The sequence below is a fragment of the Pteropus medius genome, unplaced genomic scaffold (genome assembly GCF_902729225.1).
Source record: "Pteropus medius unplaced genomic scaffold, Ma_sr-lr_union100, whole genome shotgun sequence".
Taxonomy (NCBI): domain Eukaryota; kingdom Metazoa; phylum Chordata; class Mammalia; order Chiroptera; family Pteropodidae; genus Pteropus; species Pteropus medius.
In genome coordinates this window covers 2,518,666-2,532,224 of record NW_024347867.1, presented here as the reverse complement: position 1 = coordinate 2,532,224, position 13,559 = coordinate 2,518,666, and the positions used below count along the sequence as shown (strand labels likewise).

The following is a 13,559-nucleotide window of genomic DNA, read 5'->3' as shown; positions in this document are numbered from 1 at the left end:
GTTTATTCACCAACATTAGATTTAGACCAATGTTTGATGACAGACTCAGTCTCTGACACTGGTGTAGTTACAAAGGGATAAGAACCAAGCATAGAGTTCATCAGACATGTCAAAAAGTCAAGTAACTGGAGACAGTGGGATAGAGATTAATGAGAAGGAAGGTAGAAGAAGCCAGTGAAATTCCCAGAGGTGCTGTAGCTTGAGTTCTCCAGCGTGTATTGAGTGATGAAGCAGCTCAGACAGCTTCTACTTCTGGTTTGTATGACAGGAGAAAGTGGTGGTGGCCCTGGAAAAGTCCAACAGGCAGAGTAGATACATAGGAGAAAAAAATGAGTTCATTGTGAACATTTTGAATGATACAAGTCAATTTTGGATACAGTGAATTTGAAGAGTCAAGTGAGGCTGGCCTGTAGTTTTGTATTCTAGCCATCCAACAGAATTATATAGTAGTTAGAAATGAATCAGAAAAACATGTATTTACATGGAAGGCTCTCCAAAATACTATGCTGAGCCAAAAAAAAACACCAAAAAATAAAAAACCCAAACTATGGAATAACAGAGTATGAGGTCATTAAACTTAAAAACATATAAAACAATACTGTATTATTTAAGAATACGTATGTATGTAGTGAAAATTTTCTTAAGAATGACAAAATACTAAATGATTGTTATGGGGAGGGAGGAAAAGGAATGGAACTGGGAATAGAATAACAAGATTCTAATTGCGACTATAATATTATATTTCTTTATTAAAAATCTCAAGCAAATATGATAAAACGTTGAAATGATAAAGGTGGCTAATACATCATGTTTACATTTTAATTATTCTCAATACTTTCCAATATGTTTGAAACATCTTATAATAAAAATGATCCTTTAATAATTTTTCTGTCTAGACGATGGGAATAATAGTATTGATTTTGCCTGTTTCTTTGGTTTATAAAAATGAATTTGGACACCACATGTGAATACACTACAAAGGGTTCTACAAATATTGCTATTCTTATATGACTTGCCAGTAAAATCATGGTTCAAAAATAAAATTCAATTGATATCAAGATGAGTCCTATATTTTTTACTGTATTAAAAAAGTAAGGGTAATAATAATCACTGAAATTAATAAATTTAGTAATGACCACTGAGGTAACACATTTGTTTAAGGCTAATGTGGCTATGGGTGATATTTTAATAGGGTCCTGTGCTTCCTACAGGGCTATGAATTATACTGTGATTGACTGTTCCTTATGTTAGAAAAACGTCCACTTTATTCTATTACAGCTCAAACCATATTCTTACGCTGATTTCTGCTTTGCTTTCTGAGATTGCCTGTTCTCTCTCTTCCACTCCTGCATATGAATGAAGCTTATTGTGCAAATGTATTTTTATATCCTTATGGTTAGATGATTACATTGTGAAAGTGAAAAGCTGAGTTCTAAGAATTAGCCAGAGATCTTCTTGTAAGTCTTTATGCAAATGTTACTTGCTAATTGAGTCAGTCAAGTTAAATCGAGTCTACAAGCAGAAGAGTAGATATACAAAGAAAATACAGTAAACTTTGTCAACTGTGGTGTTTCTAGCTGTGTTTTTTGAGATTATACAGTTTTGTTTTTCTATACAAAAGCTTTAAATTTGCTTTTTTTTTTTTTTAATATAATCAACCCTAGAGGTGGGCAAGTCATTAATGAAGATACAGTTTCTTTGATGGAGGAATTTAAAGGTAAAGAAAAAGGGAACTAACTGTATAAACAGGATATCCACATTCAAAGGAATAAAGGTGAAGGCCTTACCTCTCAACACACATAAAACTGAACTCAAAATGGATCAAAGACTTAAATGTAAGGGCTAAAACTATAAAATTCTGAGAAGAAAACATAGGTATAAATTTTTGTGACCTTGCATTAGGCAATGATTTTTAAAGCCCAAGCAACAAAAGGGAAAAATATATAAATTGGATTTCATCTAAATTAAATTTTTTTTCTATTTCAAAAAGCACCATTAATAAAGTGAAAAGAAAATCCACAGAATGGGAGAAAATATTTGCAAATCGTATATCTGATACGGGACTTTTATTCAGAATATATAAAGAACTCTTTTAACTTAACAATAAAAGGACATATAATCTAGTTAGAAAATGGGCAAAGTATTTGAATAGATATTTCTCCAACAAAGATACACAAATGGTCAATAAACACATGAAAAATTGTTCTACATCATTAGAGAAATGCAAATCAAAATCATAATGAGATATGACTTCACACCCATTAGGAAGGCTATAATAAGTTTTCTAAAGGGAGGCAATAAAAACTGTTAGCAAGGATGCGGAAAAATTGGGAATGTAAAATGCAGCTACTTTTGAAAACAGTCTGGCAACTCTTTATGATGTTAAACATAGTTACCATATGTCTTAGCAATTCTACTTCTAGGAGTATACGCAAGAGCACTGAAAACATATGTCTACACAAATATATGAACATGAATGTTCATAGCAGTATTATTCATAATATCAAAAAAATGAAAACTACCTAAATGTCCATCAATGAATGGATAAATAAAATGTAGTGTTTCCATATGATGGAATATTATTTAGCCATAAAAAGGAATGAAATATTGAGACATGCTACAACATAGATGAACCTTGAAAGCGTTATCTTAAGTCAAAGAAGCCAGACACAAAAAGCCACGTAATGTATGATTCTATTTACATGAAATGTCCAGAGAAAATGGATGAGTGGTTGCCAGGGACTGGGAGGAGCAGAGAATGGGAAAAGACTACTAACAAGTATGAGTTTTATTTTTGGAGTGATGAAATGCTCTGGAATTAGATAGCAGTGATTGTTGTACAACCTTGTGAATATGCTAAAAACCAATGAACAGTGCATTTTAAAAAGGAGAGGAGAGGAAGGAAGAGAGAGACGGGAAGAGTTACATGGTGTAATCAGCCAAGGAACTGCTTTTGAAAGATAAGGGATATCTGATACTCAATAGAAAATTGTGTTTCCGTGATGTTAAAATCTCTTCGTTTCGCCAACCTTCAGGCAAGTCTGTCTCCATTCTCTCTTCCCACTTCCTTCTCGCCTACACTAGAGGAAAACTTTCTCAGAAAGATTAATGAGGACATAGATTTTATCTACTCTATTTCAGCAGAAATGGGTCTAGTGTGTAGTAGGCACTTGATAAAAATGTCCTGAAGGAACAGCTAAATACCTGTATGAACAGGTTTGATTAGTTCCACAATGACCACAGTGGTTTTGATCCCTTATACGTTTTTGAAGGTGCAGAAAGATTACATTTATTACACTCCACCTACTCAATACATCTAGTAGCTCTGTCCTGAAAATTATGCTTTTAAGTACTACGCTAATTTGTGAGAAGTGTCAGTGCTTACACAATTAATTTGTGGAAACTCTCAGGAATGAAACAAGGGTCCATGAAAGTGAAATAGGCATCCAATTTCTAGCTAAGTAGGAATAATTAGAAAAAAACTTAAAAGAAGTCTAAGATGCAACACTAGATTTTGGACAGCTGAAGAACATGATTGAAGAGAATTCTCTATCAGAGCAGGTTAGTATTAGTAGCAGATGTCCTCTAGAAATGTTTTTAAAAGAGATATGCTTAAAAAAAATTTATATAAAATTTAAATTATGTAATGTCTATAAGTAAATAATCTTAATGTATACTTTAAATACTTAAAAATATGTTAAAAGTTATGCTTAGTGCTATTTCAGTAGTGCCCCAGTAACTTATCTCTCATGAACTTTTTTAATTTTGCCAATTGCATTGAGCTATCTACAGTCCATTTTTGCAATATAACCCTGGAGGAAGGCAAATGATTACTTAAGTTATTATTCCCTGTCTGGAGAGGTTAACAAAAGAAAAAGATTAACAATATCACAATAATTAGAAAAAATGCTACCTGTCCAAATGGAGTTCTGAAGAAGGAACTGAAAGAGTCTGTGTTATATCTATCTTCCCCATGAAGACTGCTAATCCTGGTGAGGACAGGGACAAGGTCAGCCTGGTTTAGTCTCAGATGCCCAGGGACTAAACAAAGTGATCAAAAAGAAAAAGAGTGTACAGCTGTAGCCACATTGCTAAATGGAAATGTCTAATTGAAAGGCGGAAAGAAAAAAACATTATATTGCTATTCATTCAGAAAATATTGAGGACCTACTGTGTGCCAACTCTGCTCAGAAATGAACTAAATAGACAAGATCCTGCCCTCATGAGGTTTCCTGGTTGGCAGGCTCCCTCCCACTACACAATTATTACCAAAACTATAAGGAAGGAATGCGAGAAAGTGAGAAGCAATCCAGCTGATCTGAACCAGCCATTACTGGCTAATGGAGGAAGGGCTGTGGGGCTGGGAGGGAAGGGGAAGGGGAGAAGGAAGTGTGCAGAGTCTCGGAAAATCTGCAGGGTAATCTTAAATTGGCTGGCTAACTGGGAAGGGTGACCTTCCTTACTAAGCAGAAAGCCCATTGATGAGCCCAGGGGATAAGATTAAATTCCTGCCATTGCTTCTCCCCTCTTATTCCCAACAAAACATAAAACAAAAATAAAAGGGGAGTGAGCGGCCTCTCTCTCCCATGAGCTGAGTTTCAGGGCAGTCGTGGTGGAAGGCACCTGAAAGGAAGTATCAGGAGACTTGGGTTCTAATATAAATTCAGTCACCGACTAACCATTTATTGGTGTGTAAAATGAGGTTAGCTTACAAGATCATTCAAGTTTCTCTCAGCCTAAACTACCTACGGTTGTATAGCTCACTAGAAGCAGGAATAAAGGTGATCCCTGGTTTATGAATACATATTCCTTCATCCAAACTCAAATCTTTACATAATGGTGACAAATACAATAAACAGCTAAGGCATGAAACCTCCTATGTATAAGAGAATGCGTGATAGTCCTATATATCAGAATGTATATAAGAATATAACTTGAAATACCATAGTTAAAGTTTCATTATTAATACTGAAACTTTATGGTATGAAAAGTCAAAATAATTTGTTTTTAACGGTTTAAAAGATTCTATTGTGAAAACATACCGCCTAATAAGCAGCCTTCCGGTAAACACAAGACAACCTACTAGACAAATTTGAAAAGAGCTGTAAGCACTACTCAAAATAATCTTTAACATAAAACCAATCCACCAATTACTAATTTTTCATTCATGTAACAACCATACCTTGTTTGCCTATTGTCTTAGATTGTGTCTGAACTGTTAACTTACCTGTGAAGTTCCTAATATCCTCAGTCAGAATGAATTTTTCTTTTCTCTCAACACTTGATTTACCTCTCTTAAATCACTTGGCATACTCTGACTGATATCAGGGGTGTGTGTGTATGTGTGTGTGTGCGCACGCACACTCACATAATTCTCACAGGTTGTAAGTTCTTTAAGAGTAGGACTCATCTCTTACTCATCTTTCTGTCCAAATGATACAGCACCTTGCACGAAGTAAATGGCCAATCAGTGGCTGTTGAACTGCATTTCTCTGTCCTCTGACATGCTTTGTCAACTGTTCAAGCTTACACAACTTCTCAACTATCTCAGTTCCTAGGAAACTCAGCTAATAGAGGTGAAAACCCACAGATTGCAGAAAGAATATTAGATAAAACACACAGATTGTTTGAGGCTTGGAAGGGACATATTACAGATGGAATTGATATTGGCGAAACACCAAATAACATAAAAATGTGTTAGAATTGATTAATTCTACCCAGTAAATAAACAAAGTTAATTTACCTTCCCAGTTAGTCATGGACCTACTACTTCTGGCTCTGGCAGGGAGGGAGGCTTACAGACTCCTCAGGTCATAGGATAGAACCATTTGACCTGAGAGGCCCAGACAGGGCTTTCTTGAAGGTATTTGATACCATCTGAAACAACCCAGCTTACAGAACAGACAAGACGAGCCCCATCTGGGAGAGTTCCAATGTTCCTATCTTGAGAGAGAGAAAGGAAACACCCTCCTTTTGCTTCTGTTTTTATTTATGCTTTTTTTGTTGGGAGGGGGAACACAGGGCAATGGTAGGAAATTGATCTTATCTCCAGATATCACGGGTGGTCTTTTTCACTTAGTAAAGAAAGGAGGCTTCCAAAGAGAAGCTCCAGACAGCCAAGCCAGAATGTGCCCTTGGTTTTAGGTCCATCGTTTATCTTTCTAACACCAGGATTCATTTCTTAGTAAATGGCTCTTTGGCATAAATTCTAAGCCAGCTCAGGTCATTGCAAAACACTTTTATTTTTTTTGTAGGCTTTTTAACAAGATAGTGGGAAAAGCATGGTTGGTACAAAGTGAAGGGAATAAAAGACTAAATGAGTAAAAAATAATTCTTATCTTCAAAGCTGATTAGAGTTCAGAAAAAAGATTGACATGTCCACACTAGAAAGGGAAGTGGTTTGTGTGGGCTGAATGTACGATTTAGGCAACTTCTAACTTCTACATTTACACAGTCCTATGTTCTTTTCCTTCAGATATTTGCTCCACCAGTCACTAATGGGTTCTTCAAAAGCAGATGTAACCAGCACACAAAGGATAAAATTATTTTTTTAAGGAGTTTGTAAACATCTTTTGGAGAAAAAACTGACTTCATGAAACAGAAATCATATAAAATAGTCTTAAGTGCTATGTTATAATATAGTAACACTAAACAGAATTTTACATCCAAAAAAACCTTGGTGTTGGCTTGAGTAATGGGAGATATCACGGAGGAGACAGGACCTGAGGTGGACCCGGGAGAAAGTAAGGGCTTACAGAAGGCAGAGAATCCCACTAATATTATAATCATATTGTGTGAAGTCTTTTCTGCCTTATATGTTCACAAATGTTTGATAAAATATTGATTTTAATGGAATGTTTGGGTAAAAGGGTGTTAGGACCTAGAAAGTTTCAGAAGCACCTTTATTTTTCCTGCAGAAAATTCAATTATAAGAAATTTATAGATGTGTATTTTGCTATAACAAACTAAAATAAAGTGAAAACAATAATCTAATGTTACAGAGAATGATAGAAACAGCACTTTAAGACCAAGACAAAGTCAATGACTTTCTAGATATTTGTAATAAATTTCTATTATTTGTAATTCTTCTTTTTTTTTTTTTTTTTGGTAAAATCTTAAATTGGCATAACCTGGGTTTTGAAAAAGTACAAGATTAAAGCAAACTGTAGCGAAGCTCCCACACCTTGGCAGCTCCTAGCCACTCAAGCCAGGAGCTGTGTGTTCCTGTGCAGCTCTTTTCTCAGGCGCACAGTGCCAATCCCTGACCAAGCTCACATTCTAACCAATAGGCATGGAATGAACTTAACGCAATTCATCAATGGAATTATATCTAATTCTCGTTATCAAAATTTAAGCTGTCGAGAAGTGCCATGTCTCAATGGCAGCTCTAACCTTACTAGTTTCCTAAGTGCTTTCAGACATATCCCTTCATTGGCTATGTTCCCATTCACATACCTGCGTGTGGTAGGCAGACTTCCGAGATGATCCCCAATGATACCCACTTCCTGATATTCACATTTTATGTAATCCACCCCTGTCGACTGTGGGCTGGATCTATAGACTTGCCTTTAACCAATAAAATATGACAAAGGTCATGGGATGTCACTGAGGGAGAACAGTTTTGAAATCCCAAAATAGGCCTGTTGGGATATTGATTTTAAGCTGATTATATTAAGAAACAAAAGATTCAGAAAGAAACTATAGCCTTCTGCCTTACCTGCCTAAACGAATTCAGAAAGAAAAACCTCCTTAAAGGAAGGGAGCTAACCTCTTAGCATAATATGAACTAAGTGTGGCAGATGGAAGGATCTGGCGACTTCTGTTTGTTAGACTCCCACATGTTCCATCGATTCTGGGTGGCCCGCAAGAATCTGTTTATCAAACATTTGCTCTTCTCCTCTACCTATGAATTGCCTGATTTCCCTTTGAAGTCCCAGACCCCAGCCTTCTTCTCCTTAGTCCAGAATGGCATATCAGCCTCGGCTCCCGATTTTCCCTCAGGTCCCATATTCTTAGGGAACCCTCACATGTACTCCTATTAATCTGTCTCATGTCAATTTGATTATTAGACCAACCAGAAGAACTTAAAAAAATAGAAGGAAATTTATTTTTCCTCTCCTACTGGTGGCAAATTGTGAGTAGGCAAATAATAGTATATAAGGGCTAGTTAGGTTTGTTACATAGATTCCTTTGGTGCCTGATAAGAGTTAGAGTTGTCTCCAGGGATTAACCTTTGTCCTTCCTGGTAAAGAAGGAAGAGGAGACACCTTTATAAATTTATGCCCTGCTTTTAGGCAAATAGGAAGAGGGCAGAGAGTTTTTATTTTATCTGCTTCTTTTCAATTGCCTTCAGCTCAAAATAATCCTTATGCTAAAGTAAATATTTTGGGATGGCATATCCTGTTATCCTTCAACAGCAACAGGTAACTAATATATTCTGTAAGGTGGTAGGGGTTAGTAATATCTCCACTTTACAACCAACCACACAAGTGTGGCTCAGAGACGTTAGGTAACTACTGTTCAGTAACACAGAGTGGCCAAGCTAGGAAGATTGTGATTCTCACTGGGCTACGTGTCGTTGATCCCTCACTTGATGCCTTTCCACATTAAGGGTGACTCATATGGACTGTCCCACAACGTCAATCTCTCTTGTCATTTCTTCTTTCCTATATGTCTATTAGTGCTCGGCTTGAGCCAATTTCCACTGAAAACATCTTTCTCTGTCCTACATTACAATCTGTAATTGTGAAAAGTATTAGAAAATTCTGGGATGATGTATTTGGATCAAGCTCATCTCACTTTGGTTGGTGGTAGTCAAGCCTCATACATTTGTGCAATCAGGAGGGCATGGGGAGATGATGAGGGTGTTAAGACCATAGGTTCTGGCATCTAACACATGTAGGCTTAAATATTAGCTATACTATTTAATGGTTATTTGAAATGTTATTCACTTCCTCTATACGTAAGTTTTCACACCTGGAAAACAGAGATAATAAAAATCTCTATTGTGAAATGTCATGAAGATTAAGTCAGGTAACACATAAAGCCCTGATACACAAATACTCAAATGTTAGTCTTTCTTTGCCCCCGCCTGCCCTCAATGTAGCCAGGGGTGCCCATGTATCTAGTTCTTCTGAGAAGCACATGCATATTAGACAAGCTTGGTCATTATAAAAGTTATAATTAAAAAATTTTAACTTACTTCCCTTCTAAGTTCATCTTTTATCCCCAAATAATAATTTCTCAAGGCAGTTGAAACTGGATAAATAACTAATGGGCCAAAATCTCTAATATTCAAGGAGGGTTGCAATGGTAAATCCTATAGAGAATAAGGATCTTACTTTAAATAAGAGTATGGAACATACTGATTAATGATATGAGTTCTGAAGTCAGGTTCCTGGATTGAATTCTCTCTGCCAAATTCCCACTTTGTGACCTTGAGTTTTGTCATTTGAAAAATGAATTTAATAACGATATTTATCCATAGAGGGAGCGTGATGAAGATTAAATGAATTCAACCTTTTATGCGTTCTTAAAAAGCAAAATTCAACGGAGCAAATTTTAAAGATCTTATTGGCTTTATTCAATGATTCATGAATCAAGCAGCATCTAATTTGGTGAAGAGAAAAGAACTCTGAGAAGCCGTACAAAATGAAAGACTTCTATAGGCAGAAGGGAGCAGGAACAAGAAAGTTATATTAGGCAAAAAAGCAGGTCGTTTATTGCAAGGTTATTTTTTTTTTAGGGCATAGCAGGGGCCTGTCAGGCAGTTTACCTAACTAGTGCTCATCAGGCAATTTCTGGTTTATGATCCATTTTTGGGACCAGAACCATAATTAAGTTATGTCCCAGTTTGGTGAAATGGACCTTAGCATAAGCAACTCCATTTTGGGCCTGTTTTCTTGTTTTTAACAGTGTGTAGTATAGAATCTTTACCATAGGAAGCGTTTTATAAATATTAGGTTTTACTAGTTTTGCTAAGGATTTTGGAGGAGGGAATAGACAAGTAATTTCTGACCTTATCTAAGATGGAAGCGCACTTGTGAAGAAAAGTTTAGTTTTTAAAAATGTTTTGACATACAATCTTATGCTAATTTCAGATGTACAACATAATAATTAGACATTTATATATTTAGGAAGTGATCACCCAGATAAATCTATACCAAAAGTAATTTAGTTTTATAAGGTATATTCAGGACAGACATTTTGCATGGAGGTATATTAATTTATCTAGGCAGACTTTAACAGGTCTTGCTCAAAGCTTCAGAAGTACAAATATGACAGGACTAATTACCATTAAGTCCTTGATGAAATCATACTTTATTTTGAATAGATTTAAGAATTGAATTTATTCAAAACCTTGCCCATGAGTGTTATAGCGCGAACGATTCTAAGACCCACGGAGCCAATTGAGATTAATTATGAGCCTTTATTAGACGGCCAGCGACTGACTCTCTGCCACGCAGGGTTAGAGGAGATCAGCCCCGGGGTTTGAGAGTGAGACAGTTATAAAGCCTAGAACAAGCAAGCAGATTACAGAAGCAGAAGTTGACCATTAGCACAATACATCACCTGGTACCACACCCTGGTTAACGAGTAAGTGGATTACAGAAGCAGACATTGGCCATCTTCATATCTTATACAATACACCTCCTAAACCACACCCAAGCAAGTAGGACAACTTCTGGTACCTAAAGATATTTCTTCCCTGTAGCTGACTTAGCTAGTTGGCTCACTTGAAAATTTTCCACCCTTAACAATGAGCTGCTAATTCCTATATAACTAATCAACCTCACCAAAAGATAGCTCTTTTTCAGTTTTCCTTGCTCCCTGAGAGACGTGAGAGAGAAGCTCTGAGAAAGGTATTTCTTTAATCATGGAAAATAAATGTCGAGTTATTCCTATCAATCCCCGTGACTATTGAGTTTTGTAGCTCAGGGAAGAATGCTGTAGCTTTTCCTGAGATGCAGTCCTGCCCAGAAGAGAGAGTAAAATAGATAAGCCTGTAGTTCACTCTCCTTTGTCAATAGCCAGCCCCCGGGCTTGGGAATTTTCTGGCGGCAGTTTGCAAATGTCTGTGCTTGGAGGAAGCCTGCCGTTCCTTTTGTCCCTGAACCACAGGAGGCCTGATAGGGAAGCTGGAGTGTGTCATACCTTATTACTCTAGTTTCCAAGCAGGAATATGATGGGGAATTTTTCAGACAATACTTAATGTAAACATTCAGAGTATAACCTATTCTTCTAGGTACAAATAATAACTAGTTCTATAGGCTTTCCTACAAACCTACTGCTCAAAAAGCCAAGTGGAAACAGATATTTGACTAGCTGTGAAGCCTGAGTTTCTGCAGGGTATGAGTAAGAGTTTCTATTCCTCTTTTGTGTCACCCTCCACCTCTCCTAGTCTACCATCAAACTTGTACCCTTCATTACTAGCTGTCTACAAACCTTATGGAAAGTGATCAGATCAAAACCAATCGTTTTCACTCTTATCCTAAATGACTAGAAATTATAGACTTTTTCTGCCAAATTGTTTCTTATGTGTATTTTCTTCTGTCTAGGGGCTTAGGAAATACACTATGGAAAAAGAGAGAAATCTATCTCCCATCGGTGGAATCTATTTCGTACTATAAGATACCATCTTTTACAGCATAGAGGATCCCTAGAACTGTCATTTTTTTAGGGTTCGCTGAACTATTCCTGTCATTTTTTGGGGTTGGTTGGTCTCTAGGGTGAGTGGCATTAGTAGTCTTTCCAGGCTTGTGTGGTTTGGAGGATCAAAGTTATAATTAATTGTTGGGTGGGACTCAGAGTTTCTGCAAATTGATTCTGGCCCCTGATTCAGTAGAGCTACCTGGCTCTTCCAGAGTGTAGCAGACAAATGACTGTAGTCACATGGCCCTGGCTGTAAAAGCACTTTGGAAGATAGTTCTCTGTGGATGTCTCATGTTCCTTGGGACTTGCGAGCAGAGCCACTGAGAGCTCTTGTTCTTGATCTGGACTATCTTTTCTAGAATGTCTGTATGCCTTGGAAGATGGCAAAAGTGGCTGTTTACAGAGCAGAGGAAAGATGTGTTTGCTGTCTGGTATAATAATATATCTCTCTGGGGCAAAGTGTGGGCAGGTTTGTTTATAGCCCATGGAAAAATGTTGGGTTTCCTAAACTTGAGATTCTTCACCTGTGATGTGAACCCACTCCATGTCAACACGCACCAGGACCACCTTTATCACCCCAGTGAGGCGTAGAGGAATGAGATGCAAACGGGAAAATTCGTGCTGCCTGTCGTGCTTGGGGTAATAGAGTCCTTTATCTCTATCCCAGAGTCTCACATCTTTTCCCATCATCCATTAAACTGTGGCAAGCTAAATTGTTAGGTGCATGTTGGGTGAAAATCCCAGACCCTTCATGGTTCTTGACAGGCAGGATATTGGTGCAAGACCTTAACCTTCAGCAGGATCATCACAAGGGGGCCTTTGACTAACGCACTTGGAGTTGGGCATTGTCCAGGTGGAATGGACTTGATGATTTCCCCCACCGCCTGGCATATATTGTTAAGAAAACTGACAAGTTTCTGTCACTTGAATTACTCAAGAAATCATTGTCCATGGAAGTAATTACACAAGGGGACTATAATTTTATTTACAGTATATAAAAATTGAAAAACATAGGGACATAAACTAAAGGTCTAATTATATCCTATATGAATTCTTTTTGGGCTAGATTTTTCATTCACTTTCATTCAAAGTTTAAATGACCAGATAAATAAATAAGGTGATTATTTTGATATATGTAAATTTGTCATTTTGTATTTTATATTATCAAGCAAAAAGACCGAATTGAGCTTGGGCTGGAGAGCTGTTGAAAGCAGATTTCCCTTTAACATTAGTAGCCTTTGTAAGTATACCAAAGAAAATATGCAACACTGGAATTTATGAGACTTGGCTTGAATTCCTACAGTTTTCCTTGGGAGAAATTCCAGTCTTCCAAGAGAGATGGAATGAAATAAACATTAGTTAGTTTACTTAAGAGGCATCATAATATTTTCAGTTAGAGTAGGGATAATGGAGGTAAGTTGTCTGCATTTGAATTCTGGCTCTATCACTCATCAGCTGTGTGATCTTAAGCAAATTACTTGACCTTTCTATGCCTCGGTTTCCTCATCTGATGGGGATAATAGTACTTACCTCATAGGGTTTTTGTGAATACTGAGAACACACACACACACACACACACACACACGTAATTGTGCTTAGAACAGTGGCTTGGCACATGTACTCTCTATAGGTATTTGGTATTATTATACACTTCTACATTATTGATGCATAAACTAAGACCAGTAATTCATATCATACTACTGAGAATAAGACCTAAAATAATCATTACCTGAATTTTTTCCCTTTCTCACTAAAATATTACTAATTTGCTTACAAATAAATATCAGTGTAGAATCTCCTGCATATACAGTAATCATTAGTCTAATTATTCCATGCTGGATAGGTTGAGCCAAATAGAAAAAATAATAGTTAGCCGTCCTATGCAGAGTTGAGGATTTATAACCCTA

General features: G+C 36.8%; 1 non-coding gene across 1 annotated transcript; it reads right to left on the bottom strand.

Moving 5' to 3' along the window:
* Nucleotides 1-5,051: 5,051 nt before the first annotated feature.
* Nucleotides 5,052-5,114, bottom strand: LOC120615845 (U7 small nuclear RNA). Its single transcript, XR_005656375.1, has one exon. It is a non-coding gene; the product is annotated as a U7 small nuclear RNA (small nuclear RNA).
* Between the last annotated feature and the right edge of the window lie 8,445 nt (nt 5,115-13,559).